Here is a 23842-nt window from a genome sequence, read left to right as displayed (position 1 = left end):
TTGAAGGGATGTTTCTTGGTCCCATTCCAGGGAGAACCTGTTCATCAATTACCAGGCATCTTGGGATTTGCAGATGCTGCTATTCCCTATTTTGTCTGGGAATTTGCTTGCTTACTCGAGTAAAAGTTGAGGTGGATGTTGCTCGTTATGTCTGCCTGAATTCGGTGGTTAAGCTTCTAGTTGGGCAGCTCGAGGTTGTTATAGATGATTAGGGTCCTAAGGTGGTGGAGGATTTTGAGGCTCCTTATGTTGTTGAGGGTTCTGTGCAAGTTGAAATCCCTGGTAAACTAGATAACAACTTCCAAGGAAACAATTGCATCTCTCTGTCGGCGGTCCATTTCTGCCTATCTGGCATTTAGCTCTCATAGTTTCCTGTCAATCTCCATCTATTGCATGATCATTGTCTCACCCACATTCTCTTGGTGAGCCTTCAGAGTGGCTAACTCATCCTGCAACATCCCCATGGCTGCTCGCAAGGTTTCTGCATCAAGCTTCTCGCTATCTTCCTCTAACTCCACCTGAGGCTCCTCGTCAGTAACTCCTACAGGAGGAGGTGGGTTCTGTGGTCCCAAGGACGTCTGGCCTGCATGTTGACTTTGAGTCTTCTTAGGCTTAGGAGGCATGGTTGCTTAGTTAATTTTAGACTAATATCTCCTTGAGTTCAGCTCTCAATGAAAGCACCAAAATGTTGCCCATGAAATTGGTCAACAACACAAAGTCAAATAAATGAGGTAGAAATAAGAGCTAAGCCAAAAAAATGATAAATGGCACAAAAATTTTATAGTGGTTCGATCCTGAAAATAGGTAATAACCTACGCCCACTTACACTTTTATTACTGTAGAAAGTTCAAACCCATGATTAGATGATCTAGAACCAATTGAGTTTCGTAAGCCTGAAAAATACAATAAACGATGTATAAAAGTATGGTAGCCTCTCTCTAGAATATTTTGTGTGTGTCCCCCTATTGATTCACTATACCTCTATTTATAGGTTTAGGCAAAATACAAAATGGGCCATGGACCTTCCATGATTCTCGTAACTAATTACAACAAAACTATAAGATAAGTAATAAAGTTACAATACAGTTACATTTTGAATATAAATATCTAACAAATATCCCTAAAATAATGGATTTGGTGGTCATCTTCAAGAACAATTGACCAACCCTGGCCGAGTAGGCCTCGACCAACCTAGTCGATAGTTTTTTCTTTGTTCTTCAAACACTGTTTTGATCTGAGTATTTCATCTGTATGAAGAATCTTCTTTCGATCCTCTGTCAATTGGTCGAGTATCGACTAGACCTTTTGTCTGTTGCACCGTTATTTAGCTACCACGTGTCCCAAATCCTTGCTACGTCATCACACTTATTTTTAGGTAAAACATTCATTACCTTAGCACCTTTTATTTTAACAGGCACAACGGTAGGAGCTCAACTCGAAGGGATGAAAAACTAGAGAAATAAGGATACTCAATCAAAAAGTTGCCACAAAGACTAGGATTCCTTGAGCAGGTTTACAAGCGTGATCCTTTCATTCAACAAGTATTAATTTTTTTCCCATCTGTAGAGTACTTTCAGAATACTCAAAGTGAATGTTCAACAAATGAACGAGGACTCTTCACTCCTTGATCACTTAGGGTCATTAAGGGAAAAAAGAGTTACTTTTAAATCTTGCTTGTGCATGTATTAAGTGTTCAATATGAGTTGAGAAAAATGAAATTTGTAAATTTGTAATTATGCTAAGCATGAAACGTGTAACGCCCTATTTCCTTAGAGCAGTTACTAAGTGAGTTTAAAATGTGCAATTAACTCGCTAATCGATGTTTTAGGTTAAAAGAGTCATCTAAAGACATTTGATATGAAAATGTGGTCATTTATTGAAAACATAATACGTTATACATTTCGGATCCCAAAACATGGTTTAGAAAATTCTTTACATCACACATACATTTAAGGTTGACCTAAGCGACAAATCAACCAAATACATTATATTTTCCCAAAATAACTCTGGCCATGGCAGCCAGGTAGGCCGAACATGTACCCATCGCTTCACGCTCTCCGTACTCATGGTTGGTCGACCTTTCCTTTGCCCTTACCTACATCATAGAGCACCCGTGAGCCAAAGACCAGCAAGAAAACTTAACATAAAACAGATAACATATGCATATATATTAACAACATATAACAAAGCAGCCAACAAGTTTAACATATAGCGGCCATACTATCCCAGGCGTTTTACCAGGCCCTGGGTTCGCGGTCTTCACTGAGAGGATGACTCCAGCATCCTAGGAGGGTCTCGCTCTAATGGCTTGCACTCCGCGTTCTAAATATTGTTCCTGACCCCTTGCCGTACTCGGCTTCATGCCGTTCTCGGCCTTCTCCAATCCCGACCTTCACCTTTCATACACGGAAATAGGACCACGCCCTGCAATTCAATCAATTGGGTCATGCCCTGCAATACAAGCAATAGGGCCACGTCCTGCTCTATGGGTACAACAGTTCTCTTACTTGTGTCCTGAGCTTCTTGAGCACCGCAATCCCGAGCACAATCCTCTAACCCAAGCCTCGCTGAAAAACACACAGGTAATGTTACCGTTACTAACCGCTCATAATCGTACCTCATAACCAATCTCGTGCTTTCGGGACCTCCCGTTTCCCCACACGAGGTGGCGAAAGCGTTCCCCGAGTCCCCTGGGCCAAAGCCCTAAACACACAAAATTCAAGGCCTTGAAAATGGCCTAGCGCTGCGGCACAGCCCTACAGGCACCACGATGCCCAGCAAGGGCTCCCTATCCTGAATCATCCTGGCACCGCGACTCAGAAGAACAGGGTCGCAACGCTTATACGCGAACCCAGACAACTGGGTTTTTTTCCCACCATTTTCCCTGAGCCAAAACTTACCCAAATCATTTCCCAAGTATACCCAAGTTCCAATTTGACCCAAAACTCCAAATAAACAACATAACAACACATAAACACTAGAATCAAACTTAAACACTCATCCTAGGTCCAAATCACCTAGTGGTTTAAAATTTCACAAAAACTTAAACCACACCAGAAACTCATTTCAGAAATCAAAGGAATCCTTACCTTAAGTAGGAATTCGACCTTGAGCTGCTTCCAATCCCACTCCAAGCTTAAATCCTCAGATTCCTACAAAACTTCATCCCAAAACCAAAAAAGTAGAACCTAAATTCAGCTCACAACCACATCACTTCCCAACAAAATTCAACAGAGAAATTGAGTTACAAACTTACCCTTGAACTTAACTAAGTCTCTGAGCTAATTCCCAGAATTCAAAGCTGCTTCCAGCCTTGAACCCTTAAATTCCTGGCCTAAAGTCCTTCAACACCAAGCACCATGGAGAGAGAGAGAGAAAGAGTGAGCCGAATGAGAGAGAGAGCTGAGAATTCTTTTGATTATTTTCCTTCCTTTCCTTCTGTTTCATCCAAGTCTTTCTAGAGTCCCAACTCCCAAACTGTGTATATCCACTTGCCAAAAGGCCTATATTACCCCTTAAGTATATCTAATCCTCAAGTGCCACAAAGGGCCATTTCATCATAAGCCACATCCCGATAAGTCCTCGAGTACTCCTACAAATCCCTGTTAAATCCCACCATGTCCAAATAATTACAAATTACTACCCGTTACTCAATAAATCCCGAACACATATTATATACCCAAAATACCCCTAGGCTCCTCCCGAGCCGGGTATTTGACCCCGTTGTGACTTTCTAGCAAAAATGCTCCCTAGGACTGACTCAGATCGTGCATCACAGATATATCACTACTCACTTGTGGTGTCAATCACAATATTCTTAAATATAGCATTTATGCCCTCAACGGGCTGAAATTACAAACATGCCCCTAATAGCCAAATGGGGGCCACATGCATATTTAATCCACCTAACATGCATTTCTAATCACATACTCATCAAATTCACATATTAACATAATAAATCAATTATTGCCCTCCAGGCACGCAAATTAAGGCCCTAATCCTTACTAGCAAATTTGGGACTCTACAAAACGTGTTGCACATATTTTATGTTGAACATTATAAAGTGTTGTGTTACGCGTATTTTTCCACAAAAATGACACGTCATCCACGTTGTGGCTACGAGTGTCTCGGCGATACGTGTCACCTTTCTTTGCTCGGACAACCCTCCCCCAAGAGGCTCCTTGCAAGGGGATAACCCTTGAGAGGATCCTCAGAATGAGTAACTCTCAAAAAGTCTCGAACGTTTCATCTTCCTCGAGAGGGTCCTTGTCATTTGGAGTCTACAGATAAGATCCCAGATTCTATGGAGGTGGAACCCGTGAGCAGACTGAAAAAATGGTACTCGTGTCATTACCCCTCTGGTGCAACCTTATTCCCAATAGTGGAACTCCATCGTGACTGACAAGTAGTGGAGGATCTCCACTATCCTTTTTTCATCTTCGCTAGGGATAACGGGACCAGTCCATGAGAAAACGACAAATGGCACTAGATCATCCTTGGGCCTTTCTTCCAAGCTTAGAAATATCTAATGTATAGGTCATGCAACCCATGTTGTAGCAAGGTTTAATCCCACCTAATCGGGGATTAATACCTAATAATAATGTAATTAACCTAATAATGTAGGGATCATTTGTATTCAAGAGAACATTTGGGAGCACTGGATAAAGTTATGTCAATTTATAAACCCTAATAGAGCTTGAACCATTGCAAGCTCCTACTCAATACTAGTGACTTGTGGATTAGGCCTCGTTAACAACCGAACCACATAAAAATCCTAGTGTGTTGTTTATTATTTTTTTTCTCAAACTCTTGTCGTTGGAAAAATCTTGCTTCAAAATGTTGGACAATAACTTTATACTTTTAAGTGAATAGTAAGAGTATGTAAAAAGACACTTGGCCAAATTCACTGCTAAGATGTATTATAGAAATTATGCACGTAAAATGAGCATCATATATAACTATGCTTGTCAAAATTGTGACCTATTCGTGTTAAAGTAACTTATTTGTCGCCAACTCTTTCTCAAGACAAGCCTTCAGATGTCTCATTCAATGGTCATGTAAGGTTCTTGAGAAGTTGAAGTTGCTTCCATAATTGGCTTTCCAACCACTACAAGAAAAATGGTTTTCATCGGCGACAATATGTAGTCACCGCTAATAAGACTGCAAAATTAATTTATTGGCAATGGAAATTATTAGCACTGATATTTTTATTATTACCGGCGATTAATAAATTCAAAATTCAGCTTAAAAGAAGTGGACATTTTCCCACTTAATTTTTTTCCAACTATTAACAGCAACATATGTCGCTGCTAATAGTCTGACACGTCATTTAAAAACTTATTAGCAACTACGTCGCCGCTAATAGTCTTATATTCCCAGATTCGGGACTTTGTCTTTCCTATTTGTAAAATTAAAAAAACAAACCCCAAAATCCCTAAATCCATTGCTGCTCACAAAACCTCCGTCGGAAAACCCCATTCCCAACCCCAAACCACAAATCCCCACCCCTAAACCCCAATCCTTGACCATCTAAACCCCAACCCTGACCCCTAGGCCGATTCTCCTCTCTCCCTCTTTCCCCCTTTCTCTATCTCTCTCTCTCTCCTTCTCTCTCTCTCTCTCTCTCTCTCTCTCTCTCTTTCTCTCTATTCGCGGTGACCACATCATCGCCGCCTCCTCCACGCCGCCACCACCTCCATGCCGCCTCCTCAACACCACCACCATAAGAATGTATCACTATATATATATTTTTTCAATTATTTTTTCATTTTTTCTGTTTTTATTTAATTTAGATTTATGTTTTTATTTACTTTATTTTTAAGGCATTATATGTGTGTATGTATATATATGTGTGTGTGTGTGAGAGAGAGATGTGTGTGTGCCGTGTATATATATATGTGTGTGTGTTTATGTGATATATGTATGTGTGAGGTGTGTATATATATTTTTATGTGTTTGTTATGTGTGTTATACTTTTTTTTTTACTTTGTTTTCTATTTAGGAGAAAACAAATTGGTGTAATTATTGGAACTCTTTCTTTTGGATCCCTCTATTAATTGGTATGTGTTATGTGTTTTTATGTTTATGTATATGCATATATATATATATATATGTGCGTGTCTATGTGTTTATTGATAAATTCATTACTTAGAACTTAAAATTGAAAGTTTTGGTTATTGTTTTAATTAATTTTATACATTGTAATTAATAATTTGGTCAAATTTAGTTTATGTAAAAGTTTTGCGCATTGTTTTTAATTCAATTTTGGTGGTGTGAAAGAGTTTATGTAGCACTTAATCAATATTGTAGAACTAAAAGATTATGACAAAAAAATTATTTGAAAGAGATATCTCTTATTTCTTGTTTTAATAATATTATAATAAATTACATTTGTTAGAGGAGTTTGAATATCCTAAATATTCATTCATAATGAAGTAGGTTATGAGATACATATTGTGAGTTGTGGTGATAACAGAAGGTTGTGAACTTATATGTATTAGTGAAGTAGGTTCTGGGAAATTTGTGTGTGCTACGAAGATATGACGAAGAAACTTATTGTGTGTTGTTTGAAATATTTTTTTAGCTATTCACAGATGGCTAGGTCATTGTTATAAGGGAAATGCTACCCATTTTTTTATTTATGTATTAATTTATAATATTTAAATTAATGAGGGTCATGGGTTGGGGTCGTGGGTCAGAATATGATCAGGGATAGGGTCGGGATAGAGTCGGGGGTCAAAATAGGAACGGGGACAGGGTCTGGGGTCGGGGGTCGGAATAGGGTCAAAGTCAGGGGTCGGGGTCGTGGTTAAGGGTCGTGGGTCGGGGACGTGGTTAGGGTTTGGGGGTCGAGGTCCGTCTAGGGGGTTGGGGATCGGGGTCATGGGTAGGGATTGAGGGTCGGGGTTGGGGTCGTGGGTAGGGGTCAGGGATAGGGAACGAGGTCGTGGGTGAAGGTCGAAATATGGTCATGATAGAATCAGGGATAGAGTCAAGGGTCAGAATGGGATGGGGGATAGGGTTGCAACCCCCGCCTCCTCATATGAGTGAACCGTTGTCTCAACTTCTGCCCTATCCTTATCCATACATGTATGGAGATGGAGGATCATCGTTACCTCTACAGTATCTGTGGTCAATACCTCCGTAGACACCACAACCACCGTAGACTTGGTAGGCACCGTAGGCACCACAAGGGGAAAATACAGATGACATTGCAGATTTGAGAGATTAGATCTTAATATTAAACAATTAATTTTAATTAATATATGAATATTAGTTTTGTAATCTAAACGAATTATTATTTTTATGCATATTTAGTTCGGATATTATTGATTTTATGAATTAAATAATATGATTTAAAATAATTTAAAATAATTTTATATTTTATTTTGTTAATCCTTGATTTAGTAAACAACACGGAGTCACGAAAAATGATAAGAATTATAGAGCTAAATGAAAGAATGTAAATGACACAAGGAATTTATAGTGGTTCGGCCTCAGAGATTGGTAATAACCTACATCCAAGTAGTGTTTTATTGATGTAAAACCCCAAAACCCGCGATCATCGAACTAGGGTTCACTGAGTTTCACAAGTCTCGAAGATAGATACAAGTCATGTGTATAAACTCACTATTTCTCTCTGAATACAAATATTGCCTCTAAATAAATGAATCCCATGAGTCCTATTTATAGGCTCATGGATGTACATATGGGCCTATGGGCCATGTTTAATTAACGTTACAAGCATAAAAAAATAATAACATAGATAATGATATTTACATTTAAAATAGTAAATATCTCTTGAATATCTAACATGTAATCTTTTTTGAGTGCTTGCCTCAGTCCTACTAACAGATCTGGTCGTATGCTTTGGTATACCTCCTTTTCCTATTGCTCAGTATTTTCATGAGCCTATGGAGCAACTTAATTTCCTTCTTGATAATCTGGTCGTCAGTCGACCAGTCTTTCATTATAGTCAGTCACGTGATGTTCATGTGCCTTTTAACATGTCACGTCATCATGTAAATATTTAGGGAAATATTTTCCCCCCAAGTTTATTTTAATGCGAAAAACATTTAATAAAATTACTCGACTAGCAATCCTGTTGACCCGTCACATCCGTATGTACTTACTTTCTCGAAAAGGTAAGTAATCATGACCTTTTCGGTTTCCCAGGTTATTCCTCTTTCCCATGCAAAAACCCTCAAATTTCATCATTACACGTCTGATACCCCTGACCAGTATAAATAACCCTCGTCTTCCTTCATTTCATTTTTACACGACCATTCACTCTCTTCAAGAACACTCAGAAAAAACTTCCAAGAACATCAGATATTTCAGTGTGATCTGAGGCGTCTTCGAGCATTTTCTCTGCGATTGCTTCTAAAATCCTTACTCCAAGTAAGTTTTCAAACTTCTCCTTTATATTTTGTAACAAATTTTCTATATTTTGGCTATGATTTACCTATTTTCGCATCTGGTTTTCCACTGTTCTTGGTGAGTTTTTAGGTAAATCAGGTTTAGGCAAAAAACTCATAGAAATACAACGCTAAAATAGGGATTTTAAGCAATCTAATGCATAAATAAATGTTTCGAAGGAGTACTGGGGTTTATTTACACTGATTTCGGGTCCAAAATCAATTCGATTTTGGGCATTTATGAAAAAACTGTGTTTTTCCCGCCCAATTTTGAAGTTGAAAAGTTTTTCTGAAAAAAACTTTTCAATTTTAGTTTTTGATCCATTTTTCCAACCTCCTCGTAGGATTTTTATGTTTTTTCCAGGATGCTGCTGGTTGGATAAAAGCTTAACATTTATCCACGAGCAACTTTATCAGTTTTTTTCATTCTTCTTTCTCTATGGGTCGTAAATTATTACTTCCCATGTGTTCTTGCCAAATATTCATGCATAATCCCTAGGGAGGTGAGAGAACAATAGACAGCAATCTCCTTGCTCTGCTGTTCAAGGATCAAGAACAACCTTCTCTGCTCGTTCCAGAGCCTTCAGCACCACCCCCAATTCCTTCGACCAACCTCCAAAGAAAAAACCAAACATGGGATGTGATAAACATATTTCCCATAGAAAAAGAAAAAACATTGATTCAACCATCAACTAGCCAACTACAAATACTGAGGGTCCTTCGAGCGACCCTCAACCCTTAAGGGTGGCACCACCAGAAATCCAACCTAAGGCACGTCCACACGAGGGTCAGACGTACCCTGGTACATCGCCCCTCCAAGTGTCATATCGATCAGGATGGTGGAAAAATTTCCCAAGAGTTATGTACTTCCTGGGTTTACTCTACATAAACCTACACCCGACTAGAGGGCAAACGTGCTAGGAGGCACCTTCAGTGCTTGGTCAAGGTACCACATAGAAGCAGGGGCAATTCTGCCCTTTCACGACTTTTTTTGAAGGGTAGCCAATTATTTTGAGGTCGCCCCTTTCCAAAAAACCCCCAATAGAAATAGAGTACTTTTAGCACCCTATATTATGTACAACCATAAAAAGTGGCCCGTGCCCACCCCTCACGAGATTAATTACTTGTTTGATCTCAAATCCAACCCCAACCAAAGTAGCATGGGGTTCTTCCATTTTTATCACCAGGAATTTGGTTGCATATTCCTAAGTGACATAACCTACAAGTCCAATGTGGGGGAAGTACTTCGAAGAGTATTTCATCACAACCGATCTGGTCGCAGATAACATGGCCTTCACTCGAGGAGGTAAATTCTTTAGTCTCTGTTCAGTATTCTCTTAGTTGCTTTTTATTTTTTCTATGTCCTTAGTTGGTTTGTGTTGTGTCCCTGCTATCATGGCCAGCATGACACATATAGAAAAAAACGTCAAGGAGCTGGTAACGGAAAGTTATTTGAGGCTGGTCGATCTTTTGGAGCCTCACCAAGAGGTAAGAGAATCGACTGCGGGGAGTGCCACTAGAGATGACACTGAGGAATGAGAAAATCCCAAACAGCAACAAGATGTATCACAACCCCCAAGGTGTTGTCCAGTTGGAGTGACCATCGAAGAGCCCAACCCCCACGCCTGGCCAACTGATATCCCTCCCCAACATGGGAGGGGAAAACCAAAATTCCCTGAATACGATGTTCGTGCGTTTGAATCCTCCGACGAGAACGATATGGATTCTTTACTCTTAGATACATTGCCCATCCCTTATCATCTATTCGATAGGGACGACAACTTTAATTTTCTAACTAGTAGGTTTAACTCGGACTTCTTCAAGGCAGATAGTGATTGTAGCAGTAGTTCCTTAGATCACTTAGCGACCAGTAATTGTAGTTCGGGTACATTACTTAGAATTTCTTTTGGTTTGTTTTCTCATTACACAGATATTTTTCTAACATATCTGCTTGTTCTTTTTTGTAGTCATGCAAACCAACCCTGCATTCGACATATATGCCTCTGGGGAAAAATCTGCTGGCTCGAAGAAGTTGAGCAGGAAAGATGTTGGAGAGACAAGTGGAGAACCTCTAAGAAAAAGGGCTCGAGTAGGAGACCCGCTAGCTCCTACTACTTCCAAGACAACCACTCCTCCTCGCACTAAGTCCTCCACAAAACATGTGTGAGGATCATTGGCGATAGAATTGTTGAGCAACGCTTTTGGCTCAACAATTGATAAAGTCCAGAAGTTAGCCAAGCATCGTCTAGCCAAGAGGCCTTTGTTTCCCTCCCTTCATTGAGACCCAAGTAGGTCCTTGCTCATGGGTTGAACGAAGTAATTGGCGTATGTTTCTTTTCTTTATTTTATTTTAATTGAACAACAATTCCTTTTATTGTCTCTGACTGCTTCATTTCTTCACTGTTCGCAGGGTCTTCTGACCATGAATAACGGTTGGTGCCATGTCGAGGAGATTGGCTCAAAACATGCTGAGGAGATCAAAGCATGGGAGACCAAAGTCGAAGCCTTGGAGGCCCAAGTCAAAGCAGCAGAGCCCAAAGTCAAAGCAACAGAGGACAAAGTTGCTACTTTGATTAAGGAGCTGAAGAAGAGTAAGGAAAATCTAGTTAAGGCTATCGTTGCCAAGGATAAATACAAGGAAACTTCTGAAACCAACTATAAGAAGGCAACCAAGCTGCAAGAAGATTTTGCCGCGAGCATGAAGGAGGCCAACATTATGGAGGATCGGGTTAAGCTGCTCGAAGAGCAGAATGCCCACGACTTGGAGAGGTTCCAAGGAGTAACCTTCAATTATTTTTACATGTTTTGAAAGAATAATCAAGGTGTGAACTTTGATTATCTTTATGAGCAAGAAAAACATGCTGAACTTGCTAGGTGCGCTCGCCTAGAGGAGGAGAAGAATGCCCCAGAGTCTCCTGAAATTTCCTTGGCAATGGGTGTCGATGGAGCCGAAGAGGAAGCTAGAACCACTATCGACCAGAAACCTCAGCAAGACCCCCACATGGCTGCACATCTGATATACTTCTTCTTTTTTCTTATATGTAACTAGAACACCCGAACAAGTCGTTCGCAATGTTAAGACAATTTGCTTCCTAAGGCAGTTTTATTTATTTTTAATATTTTTAATTACATCTGAGCAAAAATTACTCGCAATGTAGAGATATTTCGTTGTGATATTACAGTTGCTATTATAATATCTGCTTGTATGACCGAACCTAGCATAACACTTTATTATCTTACAAAATCAGCTAATTTTTTAAAAAAAATACTCTAAGTGCCGTAGTGTACTTTTCTTTATTTTTCTCGTGTGTTTACATATGTTTATACTATGCTTTGCTTGCTTAGTATCTTATATGCCCCCCCAAGTGATCGAGGAGTTTAAGGTTGTCGGTCACTTGCCTTTGACCAATACATGTTCGAACATTACTACTCCCGTACTTATAAACAATTAATGATAATATAGCAAAACAACACACGTAATGAGAAAATACTTGTAATAAATACAATAATTGGCAAGAATAACTTGCTGCGCACAGTTCCTTTTATTTTTCGTAAAAATGGACAAAAATTCATGTCTATACGAGTGATCAAAAATTGATCTTACACTTATAAGCGACCAGCCATCTAACTGGTCAGCCCTTGTTCAAAAACATGTAAAAAGTAAAATTAATACAAGCCAAATCTTTAAAATGAAATGTTCATTGATAATACTTGTGCAGGTGTTCTCCATTCCAATAACAAGGAACAAGATCTCCGTTCAAGCGAGTAAGTTTGTATGTGCCTGGTTGAAGAATTTCTTCAATTTGATATTGACCTTCCTAGTTTGGTCCAAGCACTCCAGCTGCTTGATCGCGCGTGTTGAGAAAAACCCTTCTAAGTACTAAGTCTCGTACGTCAAATTTTCTTTCATGTACTTTAGAGTTAAAGTAATGAGCGACCTTTTGTTGGTAAGTTGCCACTAGTAGTTGGGCTTGTTCGCGCCTTTCATTAGCCACGTCCAAAGACTCCATCAATAACCGGTTATTCGTATTCTGGTCGTATGTTATCCTTCTGTGCGAGGGTGGATTGCCTGTTGTTGTTTGGTGTGTGGTTCTATATGACAAAGTACTTCGGGTAATTGTTCTAGCCATGCTCCCTTTGCTTCTTTGAGCCTTTTCTTCAGTGTGTCCTTCAAAGTTTTGTTTACAGCTTCTACCTATCTGTTGGCTTGTGGATGGGCAACTGATGAAAAACTCTTTGTTATGCCATGTCGTTCATAGAAATTGGTAATCAGGTCAATGTCAAATTGTGTGCCATTATCTGATACGATCTTTTATGGCAACCCATATCGACATACAATATGTTTGACAATGAAGTTTAGCACCTTCTTGGTCGTGATTGTCGTGAGCGGCTCAGCTTCTGCCCACTTTGTGAAGTAGTTTACAACAACTAATGCATACTTGACATTTCTTTTTCCTGTAGGCAAAGATCCGATCAGGTCTATTCCCCAAACTGCAAATGGCAATGGGCTTTCCATCTATTTTAGCTCATTTAGGGCTGCTCGAGGTATCTTGGAGAATCTTTGGCATTTCTCACACTTCTTAACAAATTCCATATAATCCTCTATTATAGTAGGCCAGAAATACCTTTGTCTGAGAATCTTCTTTGACAAACTTTGCCCCCCAACATGATCTCCTTAGAATCCTTCATGTACTTGTCACATCATTTCCTTAGCTTTTTCCTTGGAAATACACCTCAATAATGGCATAGAATATCCTCGTCGATAGAAGATTCCATCGAGCTAGATAAAACGAGACGATTACTTTTGTAGTGTTCTCGCCTTATTCTTATCTATAGGCAACCACCACTGCTCGAGATATTGAATGATGGGAGTCATCCAAATGTTAGATACTTGTATTACTAGGGAAGATTCTTATACTTGAATGCTGGGAGCTGACAAACGTTCGATCGGTACTATACTCAAAGTATTGGAGTCCTTGGAAATTGTTAATTTGGCTAAGGCATAGGCGTTGGAGTTCTGATCGCGAGGCACTTGCTGTAAAGTATACTTTTTGAATTGTGCTAGCAAGTATTTTGCCTTGTTTAGATATGCAACCATCTTAAGACCCCTGGCTTGATATTCTCCGATGATCTAAGTAATAACTAGCTGAGAGTCGTTGTATATCTCTAGTGACTTCACATTCATATCTTTGGCTAGCCTCAAACCAGCGAGCAATGCTTCATATTCGACTTCATTATTGGAGGCAGTAAAGTTGAATCGTATTGCGCAGTGAAACCGACACCCTTCGGGGGTAATTAGAATCAATCCATCCCCTGAGTTATGCTCATTAGATGACCCATCCACGAACAGTCTCCAGGCGGGAGTTTGGTCTTGAGCTTCAGGCTCTATAGTCGGCTCGCTGGTGGGGAGTCCAGTGAATTCAGCTACAAAGTCTGTTAAGGCTTGTCCCTTTATGGCTGCTCGTGGTGCATAAGAAATTTTGAACTGCCCTAGCTCAATCGCCCATTTTAATTCTAGATAGCATAATTCTGCTCCCACTAACCTTTTACTGATGCAACATACTCTATTATTGATAGGTAGATGAACAAATTTTCTCCTTTGACTGGCTTCGATAGAAGGGGAGGTCGCGACATATAGTCTTTGAGTGCCTGAAAAGCCTGCTCGCATTCTTCTGTCCATTCAAACTTTTTGTTTCCTCAAAGTAGATTAAAAAATGGGATGCATTTGTCTGTAGATTTAGAAATAAATCTACTTAGAGTCACAATTCTTCTTGTTAGGCTTTGTACATCTTTAATTTTGGCTGGTGACTGCATCTCGACAAGAGCTTGGATTTTTTCAGGATTGGCTTCGATTCCGCGCGAGTTGACTATGAATCCCAAAAAATTTCTTGATCAAACTCCTAAGGAACACTTAAGAGGATTAAGCTTCATCTGATATTTTTTCAAGATGTTGAAGCATTCCTGTAGGTGCTTGACATGCTCACCAGCTTCTTTCAAATTAACCAGCATATCATTAACGTAAACCTCCATGTTACTACTGATCTGGTCTTTGAACTTGTGGTTTACTAGTCGTTGGTAAGTCACACCAACATTTTTCAAACCAAAGGGCATTACTTTGTAACAGTAGAGCCCCGTATTTGTTCGAAAGCTAGTGTGTTCCTCTGTAGGTGGACGCATACTAATCTGATTGTAGATGGAGTATGCATCCATGAATGATAAGATTTCATGCCCTGATGTGGCATCGACCAGCTGGTCGATCCTTGGAAGTGGGAAACAATCTTCTGGGCAGGCTTTATTAAGGTCTGTGAAATTGGTTTAGGGACTAATACGAGATTAGAGACCCAAGATGGCCCTACCCTGATGAATCCATTTTGCTTTAGCTTCTCGACTTCTTCTTTTAAGGCTTTAGACCTGTCTTTGTTGAGCAACCTTCTTTTTTGTTGTGCTAGTGGGTGGTTTTTTATTATGTTCAAGACATGGCTAATAACTGTCGGGTTGATTCCAACCATGTCTTTATGCGACTAGGTAAAGACCTCCTGGTTCTTCCTTAAAAACTCCACCAACTTTTATTTGATTGTTGTCTCTAAGTTTTTACTAACTTTCACATCTCTGGTCAGATCGTTTTCTTCTAGTTGGACCTCATTGAGGTCCTCCACGGGTCTAATACATTCCTCAAAATCCTTAAAGCGAGGATCTAAGTCCCTATCCTTACTTTGGGCAACGCCCTATTTGGTGACTTGTTCACCTAATTGAGCACGTGATTCATTTACCATTAGCAAATTTTTTCTGCTCCGCTCCCTGATCCGCTCTTTCTCGCTTTTGTGATCAAGGATTTATAACACTCTGTAGCCTCTCGTTGGTTTCCCAACACGCACCCAAGTCCTGCATCGGTTGGAAACTTCATGGTCAGATGACAGACTGAAGTTACTACTCGTAGATCTACCAGGATGGGTCTCCCAATCACGACATTATACGCGGATGGAAAATCGGCTACTATAAAAGTAGTGCTTAATATCCTGTTCACGGGTGCCGTTCCTACCGTGATCGAGAGTCTGATCGACCCTGTTAGTGCTAATCCCTAACCAGAGAAACAATAAATGGTCTTGTTGCATGGTTCTAAATCTTGCACTGAAAACTTCATTCTTTCCAGTGAAGACTTATACAGAATGTTTACTGAGCTTCCAGTATCGACCAACACTCGTTTTAACATCATGTTGGCAATTTGAACGTCCACGACCAAGAGATCTAAGTAGGGGAATCAGACATGTTGTTCGTCTAGCTCAGAAAAAATTATACTATCTTCCTCTATTCGAGATTTTTTGGGAGTTCGCTCTTCGATGTTTAGCATTTCTATGTCCTGTTCTTGACGTACGGTTTTGGCATATCTCTCCCTTGCCTTACCACTGTCACCAGATATATGCAGTCCCCTACAGATAGTTAGCAAAGTACCAACAACCAGGGCTGGCTAGAGATGAGGCGAGCGTTGGCGTACAGGTGCCTACTCGTTGCCTCCGTTAGCCCCTTGTTGGGAGTTTCCCCCTGCTCGTACATATCATCTCATATTTCCTTGTCATATAATGCACTCAATTTAATCTTTCAACTGGTTACATTTTTTGGTATCATGGCCATAGTCATTGTGGAAATGACAGAACTTGGTTGTGTCCCGCTTGGATATATCTTTTATGATTAAGGTCAGTCGCCTGAAAGGGACTGTGGTGTGGATGGCCTAATACACTCCTGCTCTGCTATCGACCAGGGTCTTGTAGTTAGTGAACCTCAGCTCATATCTGTTATGCTCAGGGCGCTTGTTATCAGACATCGTCTGCTCAGTATTTGCCATTTTCCTCTGTTCTTATTAATACCCTTGTCGTTATTTTTGTTGGGTTTTCCAGACCCACTAGCGGCTTTGGTCAACTCTTCCTTCTTGCCCTGGTCAGCCTTTGGAGACTTTCCTTTATTGGTGATAGCCTCCTCCAGCTTGATATTTTTGTCTGCTCGATCAAAAAATTCTTGAGTTTTTATTACTCCATTTTTCCGTAGGCTGCTCCAAAGGGGAGATTGGAATTGTACTCCAGCTATGATGGCCATCATCTTTCCCTCATCACCAAGACTCTTGGCCCAAGCAGCTGCTCGCATAAACCTTTGGATGTACTCATTGAGAGGCTCTCCTTACTTCTGTCTGATATCGATCAGCTGATTGGCCTTTGTCAGATGTATCCAACTAGCATAAAATTTTCCGTAGAACTCTTTTATGAACATCTCCCATGAAGTTATGCTGGTCGGTGAAAATTTGAAGTACCATTCCCGGGCAGCATAAGATAAAGTAGCAAGAAAGATCCTGCATTGCGCATCTTTGAACAAATTATGGATGTCCATTTGTATCTCAAACTTATTCACGTGAGATACCGGATCTTCTCTTCCAGTAAAGTTTGGCAGTACTGTCATTTTGAATTTTCTTGGGAATTCTGCCACAACAATTATGTTGATGAACGAGTGCCCTTTCTTTGGTCATACTCAATATGAGACATTTTATTCCCGACCAGTTGTTGCACAACCTGATTCAGGGCATCTATTTAAGCCTGAACAACGTCTGCTACATCATATACAGGAGTCGCTGTTGCAGGTGGGATGTGTTCATCGTGCCTTTCCCTTCAGCCATAAATAACGTCCCTCGTGCCCTCATTCCTCCTCCTCTGCTCGCTTGCACCTAGTCGGTCAAAGACGTTGGGCTGTTTAGGCTACTTCTAGCATTATAGCTTGCTAGTCGGTTGCCTATTGGAGGTGGGTTTTGCTACCTGCTCCTTTCCTCCTATTGTCGACTAGCGTTTCCCCTATTATAACTGGAGTCCCCTTCGTTGTAATTATCACCGTCTCTGTATTGCGATCTGTGGGTTCACGACCTGTTGTATACACTATCCCCCTTTCTTCTCCCTAGTCCATCTCGATAAACAGGAGGAGGCCTGTGCTGTTCGTTGGGTCCCTGGACATTGCTCTGTCATGGGGGATCCTGGGCCGCAGGGCCTAAGTATGTCTGCCTCCTACTTCCTAAGGGATGTTGTCCCCTGCTAGGAAGGTTTTGTTAGTCTGTTTCTTGACGAATAGGGCTTCTGGGACGCTGCTCGTCCCTATTATGTGGTGTTGTTGCATATGTCCATGACCAACACGAGAGGGTTCACACTGCTCGTTATTTCTAGTAGGATTATGGGGCTGCCTTTCATGCTGAGCAGCTGGATGTTGTTCCGGTCGCTGTGGACTCCTTGGGTTTTGTGGATTTGGAGGGCCTTGGTGGTGCTCTGATCGTGGGTTCTGAAGAGGATGAGGATTCGACAGCAGGTCTGGCTGAGAGGTTGGTGCAGGTGGTTATCCTCGAGCCAACTAAATGGCCACCTCTAAAGTCCTTGTTGCGTTTCTTTGTCGATGATCCATGTCCGCTTGCCTTTCATTCAATTCTTGACGCTGCCGGTCAAGCTCCATCTCTTGCATCACCATCATTTCAGCCTCGTTCTCTTGGTTATCCCTCAGGGTGGCTAACTCATCTTGCAACACTTCCAATGCTGTCCTTAGCGCTCCAACATCCATCTCCTTTTCTTCCAATTCCACTTGTGGCTCATCCTTTGCTACGCCATGCGGAGGAGGTGGATTTGGTACATTCACCATTGTCTGTCCAGCTTGACCGATCCTTCTTGTGCTCTTAGCCATTATTTTCTGGATATCCTTGAGTTCAACTCTCAACGAAAGTACCAAAATGTTGACCCTTGATTTAGTCAACAACACAGAGTCACAAAAACGATAAGAATTATAGAGTTGAATGCAAGAATGTAAGCGATACAAGGAATTTATAGTGGTTCGGCCCCAGAGATTGGTAATAACCTACGTACACTTAGTGTTTTATTGATATAAACCCCAAAACTTGCAATCAGTGAACAAGGTTTCACTGAGTTCCACTAGTCTCGAAGATAGATACAAGTCATGTGTATAAACTCACTATTTCTCTCTGAATACAAAATATTGCCTTTAAATAAATGAATCCTATGAGTCCTATTTATAGGATCATGGATGTACTTATGGGCCTATGGGCCGTGTTTAATTGACGTTACAAGCATAACAAAATAATCACATAGATAATGATATTTACATTTAAAATACTTAAATATCTATGGAATATCTAACTTATAACTGTTTCTGAGCGCTTGCCTCAGTCCTAACAACAGATTTGGTCGTATGCTTTAGTATACCTGATTTTCCTGTTCCTTAGCATATTCATGAGCCTATCGAGTAGCTTCATTTCTTTCTTGACAATTTGGTCGTCAGTCGACTAGTCCTTCATTAATAGTCAGTCACGTGTTGTTCATCTGACTTTTAACATGTCACGTCATCATGTAAATATTTGGGGAAACATATTTTAACAAGTTTTTTATTTGTATAAAATTGTTAGGGGTGACTTTTTTCGCCTATAATAATACAAAAGTCGCCCTAAATATTGTATTATTAGGGGCGACTTTTGACTATTAGAGGTGAATATTGATTATGGGAACACCGTCATTAGGGGCGACTTTTAATGTATTAGGTGCGAAAAATGTCCCTCATAATATTGTACTACTATGGGCGACGTTTGATTATTAGATGCAAAAATTGATTCTGAGAACATCATTATTAGGGGAAAAAATGTCACCCTAATGTTTGATTATTACTGGCGACTTAGTTTGTCCCCGCTAATAATGAATAATAGGAAATCTCATTAGGAGCGACGGTTTAGGGGCGACATACTATTATTAGGGGCGACTTTTGGTGTTATTAATAATATTTTTTCTTGTAGTGAACATTGGTAGAATACACTTTCAATGCGATCATCGAGCACAACTTTTTTATAGTCAGTTCACTCCAGTCATTTATTGTTTTTCTACAAGAAAAAGAAACTGTGTAGAAAGATTATTCTTGAAAAGAAAAGAAAACTATTTGTATTATTATTTTGAAGGAATAAAAAACATTTATATTAAGAATAGCCCTTATTTATTTTTTGGGTAAAATTATTATTTAAACATGACATTTAATAGCTCATGAAATTCCCTTTTTAGTAATTACCAAATTAATTAAACCACGCGAATTAATTAAAATACGGAATGGTAATGAAATGTTTAAACGGATTTCAGTTCTGTCGAGACAGAATCTGAACTTGTCACGACAGAAACTGAACACAATAAAAAGACAGTGCAAAAATAATAAAGAACACAACGAATTTTTACAAGGTTCAGAAACCCTTTCAAATAACCTACTCCTTGGGGCCACGCCCAGAGAATAAAACCAATTAATAAAGAATCACAAGTACAAAATATTGACTTAAACAAAACAAGACTCCCTCTTGAGATTTGTCGCAACTTTGTTGTACTTCTCTTCACTAATTTGATCTTGATTGAAATGTTCAACCACTTGAACTCCCTTCAATGGTCAGCAAGTGCTTGCATCCTCCCGATGCAAGGCTTGTAAAAATCCTCTCCCGAAGACTATAAAAGTTGTGTTCAAATTACAATGTGTATTCACTCATGAACGTGGTATAGACTCACCACAAAAAACTAAACACTCATTTTTTCAAAGTTCACGTGAATACTATGATCTTGAATACAAATAAGGAATTCTCACAAATATTACAAAACACTCACAAATTATGCATCTAAGAGTTCACTTTTTCTCAATGCCTTTAGAGACCTATTTATAGAGTCCATTTCGTGGTCATAAAGGCCAAGAAAGAATCTCCTAATAAATGCAAGAATATTTGAAGATATTCTTGATTAATGAAAAATTGCTTTTTTTAGAAGAAGCTGGTCCAACAGATACGATTTTGGTGGAGACAGCTAATACATTTGTCAGATCAAAATGCTCAAGATAGAAATAACAATTAATGATATCAAATATTCAGTTTCCTGAATTTTATAATCTTGAGCTGTACGAAAATTTAAAGTCAAATATTCCATAAATGACTTTGAGTAAGTACTAAATATTTGCTTTAAATAAACAAGATATATCTTCTCTTTATAACCAAATTGTGATAGTATAAAGTTAAATAAGGAATGTAAATATTTCGAAAATCACAAGAAAGGGAAAGTGAATTCTGAAAATCACAATAAAAGAAAGACAAAAATTAATCTCTTAATTAAAAAGATATTTATATAAAATTTGCTAATTTTAGGATTTACAACTCATATAGATTGGAATTTGTTAATGGGGACCTAAAGTAAAAAAAAAATTAGGAATTTAGGTGACGAAGAGAAGTAAATAGGGACTTAAGTAAAAGATTATATATATAAAAAAAAAGAGTGAGAACTCTACTTTGCTATAAACATTTTGTAAGACAACTTGTTCCTTTTATCATGAAGAACATTTCTTGCATAATTACCATGCTTCGTAACCATTCATGCATGCAATTCTACTATAATTATTAATACTCGAGTGCACGTTAAATTATTATTTTTTTTAAAAAAAATTCATATTTAAGCATCTAATAGAAAATACCCTAGACAATAAATATAACTTGAAATTTGTTTCACAAAACACGTCAAATAATTATATGAAACAATTTGGTACAATGATATTACATCGAATCCAACTTCTTCATCTTTCTATTGTGCAAAAAAAAACAAAAAAGTAAGAATTTAAAAATATAAAATTTAATTCATAAAATCTAGTGACACTACACTACAGAGAGTATTCACAATTTTTAGCATAAACAAATAAAAGTGAGGGAGGGGGAATGACTGGTTGATGTGCCAAAACGCAGGGAGAAGAGTGTCTGCTACGGTGTTTGATGCGAAGAGAGGCAGGGCGGGGAGGGCAGGGCCCACAAGGAACAGAAGGCGTGTTGTCAAACATTCTCTTCTCTTATTGGGAAGTGAAACCCTACCACTTTTTGATTCCTCAACGTAACGGATTTTAGACGCATTGCGTACTCAATACTTCTATCGCTTCTATATGCTAATCATTTTTAATTATAACTTTAACAAAAAAATAATTTTTAATTATATATTATTGTTAAAAAAAATGTTGAAACTTGAAATGCATTCTGAATATATACTCATTTATATATTAAAATATAATTAATCATTTTAATTATTATAATTTTAGAATATTTTTTCAGAAAACTATTCAATGATGTTAATCTAGTGTTTTCGTCATTATTGAATTAATCAAATGGCTAGGAATTTGAATTGGTAATAAAAGTAGTAACTGTCAGTGGTTTGACCGTTACCAGGCTACTCGGTAAGGGTAGAGTAAAAGTTTTGAGCATGCAAGAGTGGGGATATATCCGGTTGCACTTCGATTTTTTTTTAATATTTTTGATTTGTTTTTCGTCACTATGAAAACACTCTCCCTCCTCACTCAACTCAAAGGAAACCCATTTTTTTTTTCTTTTTCTCTCTGGTTCAGTGAACTTCATCCCATTTTCGTTCCATGCAAATGTTCAATTCTGGGTGATGAACTTAACAGGGGCATACCGGCGTTGAGATTGTGGACGACGAAGTTCGAAAAATAGGGTTAAGTGAGGTAAATGTTTTTGAATCTTTGGATTTGTTTAATTTTTTATTCATTTGTATATTTGTAACGTCTCAAATTTGTTTATAAGGATTAAAACCTTGATTAGTGTGTCGGAATGACATAAATGAATTAATATGTTAATTTAATTGAATATATGTGAGATATATGAGTTGTAAGGTGATATGACTACTTATGCATGTTTATATTAAATGTGCTTATGCATGTTTATATTAAATGTGCTTATGCATGTTTCTATTAAAAATGACATTTCTGTAATTTTGACATATTGATGGTACAAATGTAAATTATATGTGATTTGTGAGTGAGACCACATTTTTATATAGAAATATTTGAGATGTGTGGCATGAGATGATCCTAGTAAGCAACATGGCGGAAAAGTCACATCAGGGGTTAATATTCGGCTCAAAGTGAACCTAGGAGTATTTTAGCGATTTAGTGTGTTACCGGGGATATTAGAGTATGAATTATTATTGGGGGGGAAAATACTAGTGTTTGGAAGACTAGCGGGATTAATTAGGGATTTTAGATGGAATTTGAGGTTTAGCGGGAAATGTGGCAAAAGACTAAATTGTCCTTGAGGGCATTAAAGGGAAGGCTTAGTAAGTAGGGGCATTATAGTCTTTTCCTAGGGGATAAGTCAGACTTAGCCTGAGGCAAACCTCTCATTCACGTTTTATATCTGCTTCCCTCTCTATCTCCCTTGCAAAGTGGTTCTCTAAAGTTTCTCCCAAAATGGGTATGTTTTAAATATTTATATCGCAAGCACACAAATCGTTCATATAGAATAGTGATCTGGTAAGCAAGGATGTCGAACTCATAGGAGTTGTCTAAAATAAAAAAGAAAATTATTTTTAACCAAAATTAATAAATTATAACCTAACTCCAAAGATTGATGAGATTTTTGTATAATGAAAATAAAATAAAAGATTATAATAAAGAAATTAAAGACAATATATACAAATAAATTAATAGTAGAAATCAAGATGGTAAAAGAAGATTATTAAAGTATTAGAATCCACAAAATATAAGTTCAATAATATTTATAAGTACATTAATTCTCAAGTTTCATTAATAGTAGAAATTAATCAACTATTACTTATTCAAATTAAATATTCTATTTAAGCACAAATTATCATGAAATTGTAGGATTTATCTTCACTTTTAAAATTATAATTTCAAAGTATTTAATGTAAATCAATATAATGAAATAACAAATAAATCAATTAATATTATTAATAAGGAAAAACATAATATTTTTGTTATAAGCATTTGGTGTGCACAATTTAATGACACACATTAATCAAAGAATATTATGATTTTGCACTAATGAAGACCAAAGTGTAAATATGTTCTAACAATAAAAAATACAAGATATTTAAGAAGAAATACAATATTTGAAGAAGAAAATCCATAAACTTTATTGCACAAAATGAGAAATCAACATACAACATAAATACTATCTAGTTACATATTGTTTCATCATCACCTTAATCATCTTAAAAAGATTAAAAACTTATAACTAGAATAGAAATTATAAACCAAAAATTACAAACATAAATAGGAATATTTGGAGGAGGAACCCCCAAATTTTTTCTCTAAAAACTCATTGAAAAAATGACCAAAAAGAAGAAAAAGATGAAGAGAATTGAGTGATCTTGAAAATGTAGAAATTTTGTGGTGTGACCTCCCCCCAAATTAAGCACACCAATCCCTTATATTATAGCAAAAAAGTGTTTAAAATTATCAATTTAAATTAATTAAATTGATTAACTTAAATTTAAAATGAAGAACAATATGGCACATAGGGGTAAATTTTATAGGTCTAATGATGATTTTGGGGTAAAATGTGTAGAAAAGTTTGGGTAAAAATGTGGCAT

This window comes from Humulus lupulus, chromosome X (assembly GCF_963169125.1).
Source record: "Humulus lupulus chromosome X, drHumLupu1.1, whole genome shotgun sequence".
Taxonomy (NCBI): Eukaryota; Viridiplantae; Streptophyta; class Magnoliopsida; order Rosales; family Cannabaceae; genus Humulus; species Humulus lupulus.
This window is presented reverse-complemented; position numbering follows the sequence as displayed.